The 11,154-nt window shown below is 40.0% G+C and overlaps 1 long non-coding RNA gene across 1 annotated transcript; it reads right to left on the bottom strand.

Moving 5' to 3' along the window:
- Window positions 1-1,287: 1,287 nt before the first annotated feature.
- LOC309702820 lies at window positions 1,288-5,205 on the bottom strand. Its single transcript, XR_014275751.1, has 2 exons — window positions 2,037-5,205; window positions 1,288-1,991 (listed from the first exon to the last, which is right to left on the bottom strand). It is a non-coding gene; the product is annotated as an uncharacterized lncRNA (long non-coding RNA).
- Between the last annotated feature and the right edge of the window lie 5,949 nt (window positions 5,206-11,154).

The raw sequence follows: 11,154 nt of genomic DNA, 5'->3' as shown, positions 1-11,154 counted from the left end.
GTCTTCTTGTTTCCTCTTATGTTATGGAAAAGTGTATAGGCAGCAGGAATTTGAGTCAGGTCTCGGTTTTTCTTGATGATGTCACTCCTTTCTCAGCTACACTTGAGAACCATGAGGAACGATCGCTGAAGGTCCTCCATAGGATGAAAGAATTTACTTTAAAGCTGTCGCCAGAGAAATGTCAGTTCTTCAGGACATCTGTCCAATATCTCGGCTATGTTGTATCATCAGAAGGGGTCAAAACAGATCCAGCTGCCCTCACTACCTGGCCAAGACCAGCTAAGATCAAGTAGCTTAAGTCTTTCCTTGGGTTCACTGGATATTACAGGAGGTTTATAAAAGACTATTCCAAGCTTGCAATACCCCTTAATCACTTACAGTTTTTTCTGAATGCTTAAACCCTAACTGTGATTCCTGTAGCACAACCTCTAAAACTATTCAGACTTATAGCAAAACCACTCACTGAGTTTGCAAAACTAAAAGCACAAAAACTGCTTTGCACTCAGTTTGCAATTTTGTAACAGCCACTTTGCAAAACTGTAGGCACAATTCACTGCACAACACTCAATTACCAAATTTCCAACACACTCCTAGCAACAGTATACACATGTATGGCTATCATTAACACTAACTTGCCAACTGTCTGGCACACTTTCACATGTGAAATCTTTTTTAGATAATTAGTTCACTTTGCAATCAGCCTAAGCACTATAATACAGGTAAGCTGTGTGTGCGGAGTACAATGGAGGGAGCAGAAAGAGTGAGAAGTAGAGGAGGCCGAGGAAGAGGACGTGGAGGTCAAGAAGTAGGATGAAGAGGACGACAAGGACAAGGAGGAGCAAGAGGAAGACGAGGAGGGGGGAGAGGAAGGGTAGGAAGAGTAAGAAATCGAATTGCTGATGACATCAGAGCTACAATAGTGGACCATGTAATCAACCGTGGAATGACCCTGAGGGTAACTGGCCAACGGGTCCAGCCCAACTCGAGCCGCTACACTGTAGCAAGTACCATAAGGACATCTTGAAATGAGAATCGGTTAGTACAGTCACTTCGCACAAAGATTTGTGGCACTGCCATATGCCAATGAGAAACACACCAATACCATTGATGTAAAAATACTGAAATTGTGACTTTACAGAATTGCGAGATGACCAGATGCTGGGGGCAGAGGAAGCATGTTCACTGCAGACCAAGTAATCCATATAGTCATTATGGAGATTGCAAATAATCCTATATGTTGGGGGAAAACTCTGTAAAAGACCCAGGAGAAATAAAGACACAATGAGACAAAGTTACTTTCTTTATCAAACGTGTACACGGGTGAGCTGCTAAGAACAACTCACACCATGCACAGTGGCTTGGTAATTTTTATAGGAAAGACAGTGAGAACAGGATAAGAAAATACAAAACAAATAAAATAAACAACTCCATATGTGGCGCTAGTCTCGTCAGCAGAGAGCTGGGAGAAGGCTGTGAGAGATAAAACAATCTAAAACAATATGTCCCAGAAACAAGATGTCTTTGCTGGGAAAGTCTAAAAAGATCATTCTAAACTAATCTAACCATAGGCAAAGGGCAGACAAAAGGCATCTTTGTACATTTAAAAGAAGGTAAAGAAACATAGAATCATTTTTCCTGTAACATTCCCTCCTGTTTTAACTTATTTTAAATGTATACAACAATTGTCTATGAAGGTTATTTATTAAGTATCTTAGGCAATTTTTTTAATTTCCAAAATTTTCAAAATGTCAGCATAGCAGAAATGGCAGTCATTTGGTCTAAAGAATAAAACAAAGAAAATAATAAAAGAAAAACATAGTAAATGAAAATCATAGTAAATGAAATAACAAGTGGAATAAACAAGAAAAAATAATAAAACTAAAACTACAAAAAATAAAAGGATGAAAACTAAAATGAAAACTTTGTATTTAAAAAAATGATGAAAACCTAATATGTAAAATGAAAACTTCAAAAAATACAAGGATGAAAACCTTATATTTAAAATGAAAACTTACAAAAAATAAAAGTATGAAAACGTTATAAAAATGAAAAACTTTATGTTTAAAAGTCAAGACTTCAAAAAAAAATAAAAGCATGAAAACTTGCATAACCTACTAATGTTTTAATCAGTGCATGATCACTTGACAAGTCATTTTTAATCACCACGTCATTTATTAGCAGCTAGTACAAGTTCTCCTCTAACAGAATTGCAACGGGATGTTGTTCTTCTTGAGGCACGGCAACATAAGCAGTCATTGTAGTTGTTATCATCTTTGAAATCATTACTCTTAGGCATGGCAACACACACAACACTAATATGAGCAGTGCTATCATGATGAGACCTAGAAGGAAAAATGGCTTTGCTACAGCAGCCAGCCATGAACCGCTGAACAGCCAGTCCAGCCAGCTTTGTGCTGTAGCTGCTCCAGGTGTGTGTTCAGTGACATATTTTTGCAGAGCGGTCAAATTCTGCAAAGCTTCATAAATGTCTCCTCCAGTTTCGTATCCATCAGGGATAAAAGTGCAACATGTGGAGTGCAACTTGGCTGTGTGGCATAGCTGGCTCTGGCCTTGGGACTGTGTGTTTTTATACAATTCTTAAGTGGGACACTGGACTGTTTTATCTTTTATCTCTTGATATAGTTTTTGTCAATAAATTATCTTTTAGAATTTTATTGACTGACATCTTTTTGCCCACGACTGAGACGGTTGGTCAGACCTAGAGTCTTTCTTTGGGTGTGTTACAGCAGCTTCTGCTCTAAAAGAAACAAATAAATAAAAAGAAAAGAAAATGTGGAACATGCTCATCAGCTTAGCAGTGTCTACATATTTAATTCAGCTTCTCAATCCTGTAGTTTTAGCTGTTGTCTACAGGGTTTTGCTTATTGGTTGTTATTATAGGTGTGCTCTATATCTCAGCAATGTGTCATTCTAGGATGATAAGTTTCAAGCTGGTCAAGTGCCTCTATGCACTTCATTAGTTTAGTTATTCTCCGTATTGTCTTCATCTCACATGTCATTACACTGAGTTTCAGCAAACCTTAAGCTTGATGCAGACTACTGCTTAACAATTATTCACCTCACATCATAACCGATTAAGGTGCCTCTTCATATTAATATTATGTCATTGTTAATATTATCCTCTTTGTCTTATATAACAGCAATAGCATATTATAATATTTTATCAGTGTGTACCACTATACTACTACTGAGCCAATTTGATAGTTAGGATCATCTTATTCAGTAAACAGATAATTTTGAATTCATCCAATCTGCGGTCACATTTGTTCTCTCTGTTGCATGGCGGACCAGGCAGTTCTATTATAATATATTATTTATATTTCATTTTGTATCCATCAAGGGCTTCAGATGACCTGCAGAATCATCCTTTTCCCAAGGTGGAGACAGTTACCTTTTCACACACTGTCCTTGGCTGAACAATGACACAGCCTTAATATACCTTATGTATTTTAGTAAAATATTTTCGTGTGAATTATTTGCTTTATATTCATTTTATACATGCTGGGCATGGTCATCATGCCAACTGTGTTTCATTGTTAATATCACTTTACAGGTTGTTATCCTTGCTATTATTAATTTCAAATACTCTAAAGATAATTTCTACTGTAATTTTCCCTTCATCTTTATTTCGTACTTTTTATATTTATATCTACTCAGTGGGGTCTGTTTTCAACCCTTTTAAACTACTACAAAACTACTGTGATCTCTAGTTTTCACTTAATAAGGGATTATTATGTTCTTCCTGATATGGGTGTTGCTGCAGATGCGGCTGCAGGAGTGAGTGATGGTTTACTAAAAGGATTGTGGGAACTGCACAGTGTCTCGTCTTCTGGTTTTACTAAACTGGCAGTTGAGTTCTGTTCTTCTGTTTATATTTTGTTTTCTTAAATCTCTCAGTTTACAGACACTGTTTTTGTCCGGCGTCTGGACTTTTCTTTTCTCACCACTGCTCGTCAGCAGGAGTGAGTTTTAATTTCACTTGCTTGATTACCCATCTTATTTATGTATTTACTTATTTTTTGTTTAAGTAATATATACACAATACAGCTGCTATCACCTTCACTGGTATTAGAGACGAGAGTGGTTGCTCACACGCCCTTCTACTTTCGGACTATTTCCAAAAGCGGTGTGAACTTTACGAGACGGAACTCGACCGTTCTCTCAACTCACCAGCACGTCAGTGAATAGCAGTAAAAGAAAAACACAGTAGGAGCAGCTCAGTCTCTTATTGGACCGTGAAAATTCAGCTTGCTCCATTAATTAAAACAATACACACACACACACACATTCACATTCACAGCTTCGACGCGCGCGACCGGAACCCTTATAATAAGGGGAGCTCCCAGAGCTACTTACTCCCTAGACCCAGTCTAGACCCAGCTGGGGGAGCTACCCAGAGCTCCAAAGCTACCAGTCGACGAGCTCCCAGAGCTACCAGTCGACGAGCTACGCTACCAGTCGACGAGCTTCCAAAGCTACCAGTCGACGAGCTACTTCCGCTATTTTAAATTCCCTGAATTCAAAATGCGCTTTTACGCAAGATTGTGTCAGTGTGTCTGTATCTACCTGGTCAGTGTCGCCGGGTCTGGTCCACCTCGATCGGGCCCCACCACCGTGGGTCGCTTTCTAAGAACGTTGGCCAAGACTCGAATTTAACGCTCTTGGTCTTTTATCACACACCTAGTATGTGAGCTGTCGACAGGCGAGCAACGTGGACTGGTCACGGAGATGGGACACGATGGAGGCGATCCGGCTCGAAGGACCAAGAAATGTTGGGGGAAAACTCTGTAAAAGACCCAGGAGAAATAAAGACACAATGAGACAAAGTTACTTTCTTTATCAAATGTGTACACGGGTGAGCTGCTAAGAACAACTCACACCATGCACAGTGGCTTGGTAATTTTTATAGGAAAGACAGTGAGAACAGGATAAGAAAATACAAAACAAATAAAATAAACAACTCCATATGTGGCGCTAGTCTCGTCAGCAGAGAGCTGGGAGAAGGCTGTGAGAGATAAAACAATCTAAAACAATATGTCCCAGAAACAAGATGTCTTTGCTGGGAAAGTCTAAAAAGATCATTCTAAACTAATCTAACCATAGGCAAAGGGCAGACAAAAGGCATCTTTGTACATTTAAAAGAAGGTAAAGAAACATAGAATCATTTTTCCTGTAACACTATACTTGGAAATAAACACTTGTGTTTGTTTTGATTTGTTTGAATAAACACCAGTACTTGAAGTTTGGATCCCTCTATGCTTATGGATCTATGACAGAAGTATGAGCTCAAACTGACATAGCCTACCTTGTGCACAGAGAAAGCAAAAGCCAGATTTGTTTTGTATTCATACCATAAGTGTGCAGTTGGCGCATTGTGTGCTTAGTAGATGATGGCTTGTGTGTACTGTTTGATACGGAAACACCATTTTTACAAAGGTGTGAAGGGTTAATCTAGCTGTGTTCGCTTTTGCAAGAGAACTAAAATGTTTTGATAATTGGGTGACAGGTTTTATTTATTTGTGTGAAGAGTTTTGCAAAATTAGCCAATAGTTACAAAAAATGTGCTTAAGCAATCAGAAAAAACTGTAAGTGTTGGGTTTCTCCCACTGAAGAGAAAATCCAGTCTTTCTGCAAAATTTTATACATGTTAGGCATTTGTGTTAACCACAGTATTGTTGAAAAAAAAATACATGCCTGTTTTAAGATCATATTATAGTGCAGTAGACAAGGTATCTACTGTAAATATATTTGAATAAGCCACCTACAATATGTCATGAAAAATAAAATGTTTTGATCCTGCTCACCTTTAACTGACATCCAGCTCTGTGCTGACTCTCTTCCTGAGTACTGACACTTGTAGAAACCTTCATCAGAATCTGACACTGCAGAGATTTTCAGCTCCCCTCGGGTATCATTTTGAATAAGTATGTCATTGTGATAGTGTAATGGGGAAGGCTTTAGGACCCAGGGGACCCAATGGAGGGTATAAAAGAGGAAGTAGCAGCAGCTGCTCTTCATTTCCACTGATGAGCGGCTGTGAACAATGGTTTTGTGAGTAGGTGAAGAGCCTGAGAAGTTTTCATTGTCTGCTACACAAACCGTTGTTTTAAACCTCTACAGCAGAGGTTCGAGGTACAGGCTGTTTTTCTTTTAGTGCTTTTTTTTTTTTTAATTTGTTGAAATGTATTTGATGTTTATTGTATTTTGTTTTTAGTAGTGATTTCAGAAGATAAGCCAAGATAAGCCACATGTGCAGCATACCTCTGCTGGAGGTATGTTAACTTAATATATTTGGACATTTAAAAAAGTATATTTATGCACTATAATCTATTTTATATTGTATTGCCTCCTGCAGGGCAGGCTGCACATGTGAATTTGTCACTTTTTTTTTTCTCCTTCTCCTTTTTGTTGCGTTTTTGGTTTTAGTAGGGTCACCTTTTAAAACTGTTTTTATGCCAGGTTTGTTTTTATTTTCTACTGGGCTGGTGCAATATTAGTCGGGCAATGTGCAATCCCTGAGCTGGGCTCTTACCTTAGGGGAGTTAGGTCTTTTAGAGGTGCTCCGTGTGGATTTGCAGTGAATGTTTTATTAAGAGTGATTTTTAGTGCCACCCATTATTGCCTGAACTAAAACACTTAGTGCATGCGATAAGTGTTCTGTTGGGCTCGTATTTATTTGGGGTGGATTTGTTTCTTTTAAAGCAACGAGCATCTGGGACCGCCAAGGGAGAGCAAGCCCTCAGGTGATAGTTGCATTGCTGGCAGGTTGCACCAATAACACTATCTTGTGATCGTTAGTGACTTTTTCCATTTTGATGTTTTAGGCCTTTTGCAAACCCTTTGTGTTCTTTTAAAATAATAAATTTTAACATATCTGACCGATATTGACCCTCTTGTCCTGTTTGTTCTGGGCTCGTTCCTGTGAGAGCTTTGGGCCTGAAAGGTTGCACAAGTAGTATAGAGGCCCTTAGCAGTTATTCGGTGGCGTTTACTCGCTACAATAGAAAAACACATTGGAAAGTATTTTTTTTCTCTTGAACTGCAGCTCAGACTAACAGAACTTCCTTCAGTCACAGGATGAACAGGATTCATCAGGATAGGATCATAATCTGCAAAACAGTCAAATCACATTAGTTCTGGTCACACTATTAGGGATGGAAAGAGCCTTAACAACAACAACAAAATCAATTGCACAAAGTTAGCGATAAGAAGTGAGACGGCCTATAGAAAGGAGACGATGGCACTGTACGAGTGGAGTCTGGAAAATAACCTGACTCTCAACATCAGCATAACTAGAGAAATGATAGTGGACTACCGGAAACGGCCAGTCATGGAACACCAGCCCATCCACATAAACCGTACCAAGGTTGAAAGGGTCAGCAGCTTCAAATTCCTTGGAGTCAACATCACCGAGGACTTCTCCTGGACCCTTACACACACTGCTATCAGGAAAGCTCGCCAGCGACTCTACTTCCTGAGGAGGCTGAGGAAGTTTGGCATGAATGCCAACATCACCTCAAATTTCTACAGGTGAGCAATCGAGAGCTTGCTGACGAGCTGCATTACAGTTTGGTACGGAAGCTGCTCTGCCAGCAGCCGTAAATCACTACAGAGGGTGGTGAAGACAGCAGAGCACATCACTGACATGAGGCTTCCTGCCATTCAGGACATTTCTTCAGCGATGCCTCCGTAAAGCACACAGCATCATCAAGGACCACAGCCACCCAGCACATCAGCTCTTCTCCTTGTTACCATCTGACAGACGTTACAGGAGTCTGTCTGCTCGGACTACAAGACTTAAAAACTGTTTTTACCACCAAGCCATCCGACACCTCAACCACAACACTTAAACAAACACACACACTCCACAGGATGCACTCAGAAGCTACCCTGCAGCTTCACAAGTACTCTGTATAATCTGCGCTGGTCACTCCACTTTATTGGTATTTATATTTATAAAAGTGCAATACTGTAACAACTGCCCCCCCCCCCCCCCCCCTCAAAAAAAAGAACTTTTGCACTGTTCAGTTTGTACTGCTGCTCATTCCTGCCACTGTGCAATATCCCATATATTAATATATGGGATATTGCACAATATCAAGTCTGGAATTTAAATTTACTCTACATTCAGCTGAATATGACAAAGAGAACCAAATCTGAGGTTTGGTGTTTTGTTTTGTTTTTTGTAGGCAAGAGTCTAGACAGAAGTCCAGACTTGCTTCCCCTGGCCACTCTTCCATGGTCTCACTGTGGTTATACAGGGACTGAATAGGCTGTGACAATGAGCCAGGTATCCCATGCAGGATACCCCGAGAGATGCAAACAGTGCTTTCTCTAATTCCACAAGGCAAATGCAGATTGGTTGGGCAAATTCCCACTTACCCTCAAGGGATAGGATGCAGGACTCTTTGACAGGTGTCCAGCATCTTATGGTTTCACCAACTCAAAAGTGGTAATCAGTTGACAGTTCAGCTCATTTCTTTACCCAATTGTCCAGAATATACAAAAAATTTAAATGATAAAATTGACTGTTGATTTCTGGTAGGTGGGCATCATAAGAGTTTTCAGAATTATTCTACATCTGGCACCCCACCCAGGACCAATTTGCCTTGAGAGTCTACCAGCAGAATGTAACCCCTGTACTGTGATACAGTGGTGATTCACAGAGGGGGCATGTCTGAACTACTGAGAAAAATATGTAGGTCTTTGTTTTCACATACAATGACTTACAGCAGGTAATTGGGGCAATCATTTACATACAGTGTACAGTGATGTTGACTGCGTTGCTGAAATCTCCTGATCCAGACTCACACCAGTACACTGCAGTATCTGACTTTGATGTGTTGATGTCACATGTGGATCCAGTCATTCTGCTACAGTCAGAGTACAGTCGGCCGTCCTCAGAGAACTTCCTCACTCTCCACTCAGTGAAGTTTCCCTCACAGGTCAGTGAGACAGAGTCAGAGGTGAAGTGTTGCACTCTGTCAGGACTCACTGTGAGAGACGCTGCTGAATGAACATCTGGAAACAACATGCAGTGAAGACACAAAGCTCAGAAATGTTAAATGTTTCTGGTATTTTTTGATGGTCAGTGCTGATAACTTAACAATTTGTGTTTTTTTTTTTTTTTTTTTTTTTTTTTTTTTGTTTTTAGTGAACTTATTTTTTTTAACTTGAACAAGAAGGTCCCGAGTTCAATTCCACCATCAGGCCAGGGTCTTTCTGTGTGGAGTTTGCATGTTCTCCCCGTGTTTAAGTGGGTTCCCTCTGGGTACTCCGGCTTCTTCCCACCGTCCAAAGACATGCAGTTTGTGGGGATAGGTTAATTGGTTAAACCAAATTGCCCATAGGTGTGAATCTGTGAGTGAATGTGGGCGCGAATGGTTGTCTGTCTCTGTGTGTTGGCCCTGTGACAGACTGGCGACCTGTCCAGGGTGTACCCTGCCTCTCGCCCTATGACAGCTGGGATAGGCCCCAGCGCCCCCCGTGACCCTGAAAAGGATAAGCAGAAGTGAATGGATGGATGGATCGAATAAATAACAAAAATCTCAAACAACACTATCCAGAATCTTAAGCCATGTTCCATTTCTTTATAGTTTTAAGGAAAATGTAAAATTGGTGAAATGACATAACATGTATAAATATAAATGGAAATTTAGTCTACAAGTTTATAGTCTACACCTTCTATGTGTTTATGAATCAAAGTAATAATAGGTTAATTGAAGAACAAACAATTTAATGAACATCCCATCTCCATCGTTTTCTAACAGGAAACTGAGTTCATGTTGTTTCTGCCTCAAATAACTCGTTTAAATTCTAGACTTTGAATTTAGTCTAGAAAAGTCAACTCAGAACCCAAAACTCAAGACTACTGGAGCAGTGTGGCATCATCTTGACAGAATGGAATAAAAGGCTTAACAACATCCAAAGAAGAACTTTGAAAGACCTCCAGAAAGACCAGAGAATTTTTTCTCGAGACTATTTTAACAAATACAAGAGGAGTAGATTGCTACTGTCTAAGGGCCTGTTGGCTGAAAACCTGTACCAGGTTTTCAGCCAACAGGCCCTTAGACAGGCAGCCAAAATCATCAATGACCCCTCCCACATTCTTCACCCCGCATTTCAATGGCTCCCCTCTGGGCGACGCCTCTGCTGCATTTCCTGCAGGACTGAGAGGAGGAGAGCCACCCTTGTCCCCAAAGCCACTCTGCTTTTTAACTCGATAAGAACATTTCCCACACCCATAAACATAAACTACTCTACACTCTTTTTATACTACTGACACTTTTACTCACTTACAGTTATTTATTCCCCTTTAAGTCACTTAAAGGATAAAACTGTGCAATCTTAAAACTGTGTATATACTGTATATTCTGTGTATTTTTTTTATCTCTCTGTTATTACCTGCTTATGCTCTGTACTCATTTTCAATGTCATGCTGCTCTGTTGTATCTTGATTGCCCCTCGGGGATAAATAAAGTCTTTCTGATTCTGATTGTTGTTTATACCTTTAGTCTTTTGTGCTATCACTGTAAGTGAAAAGGGAAAAGGTTAAGAAAAAGAAACAAGTAAACTCAGATTAGCTGGATCACAGTCAGAAATGAAAAGATTGTTTTGCCTTTTCATATGAATAAGTTTTTAAAGGGGTGCATCTGAGTGAAAAAGAGATATTGTTGAATCAAAGTAATCACATAACACCAGCTCATTGAAATGACAGGATGAATAAACAAGCTGACCTGCAGACCAGACAAACTTTGGTTGACTGTGATCAGTGAGATACTCTGGGTCTCCTCTTCCAGCTCTGCACACATATCCTGCTGTGTGTGTCTGTCCATGAATGATGTAGGAGTCCTGTGCAGTCCCACTGCCATCAGGTAGCAGCTCATAACTGGAGGATTTCTCTGATAGATCAGGAACAGCTTTATACCAGTAGAAGCTCCATCCTGCAGACGGATGTTCAACCTCACAGTTCAGAGTTACTGAGGCTCCAGGACTCAGCCATGATGCAGACACAGTGAGGACAGGACGGGGTTTATCAACTGGAAAGACCTTTTCACATAATGACAACATGTTACAGCGTGAATATGATATACTTTATTTTTTTTGTGTGGCTTCAGCCCTGAATATTCTCAC

The sequence above is a fragment of the Aulonocara stuartgranti genome (genome assembly GCF_965226115.1).
Source record: "Aulonocara stuartgranti genome assembly, chromosome: 3".
NCBI lineage: Eukaryota > Metazoa > Chordata > Actinopteri > Cichliformes > Cichlidae > Aulonocara > Aulonocara stuartgranti.
Note: the sequence above shows the minus strand (reverse complement) of the source record. Positions and strands in the feature narration are given on the sequence as shown.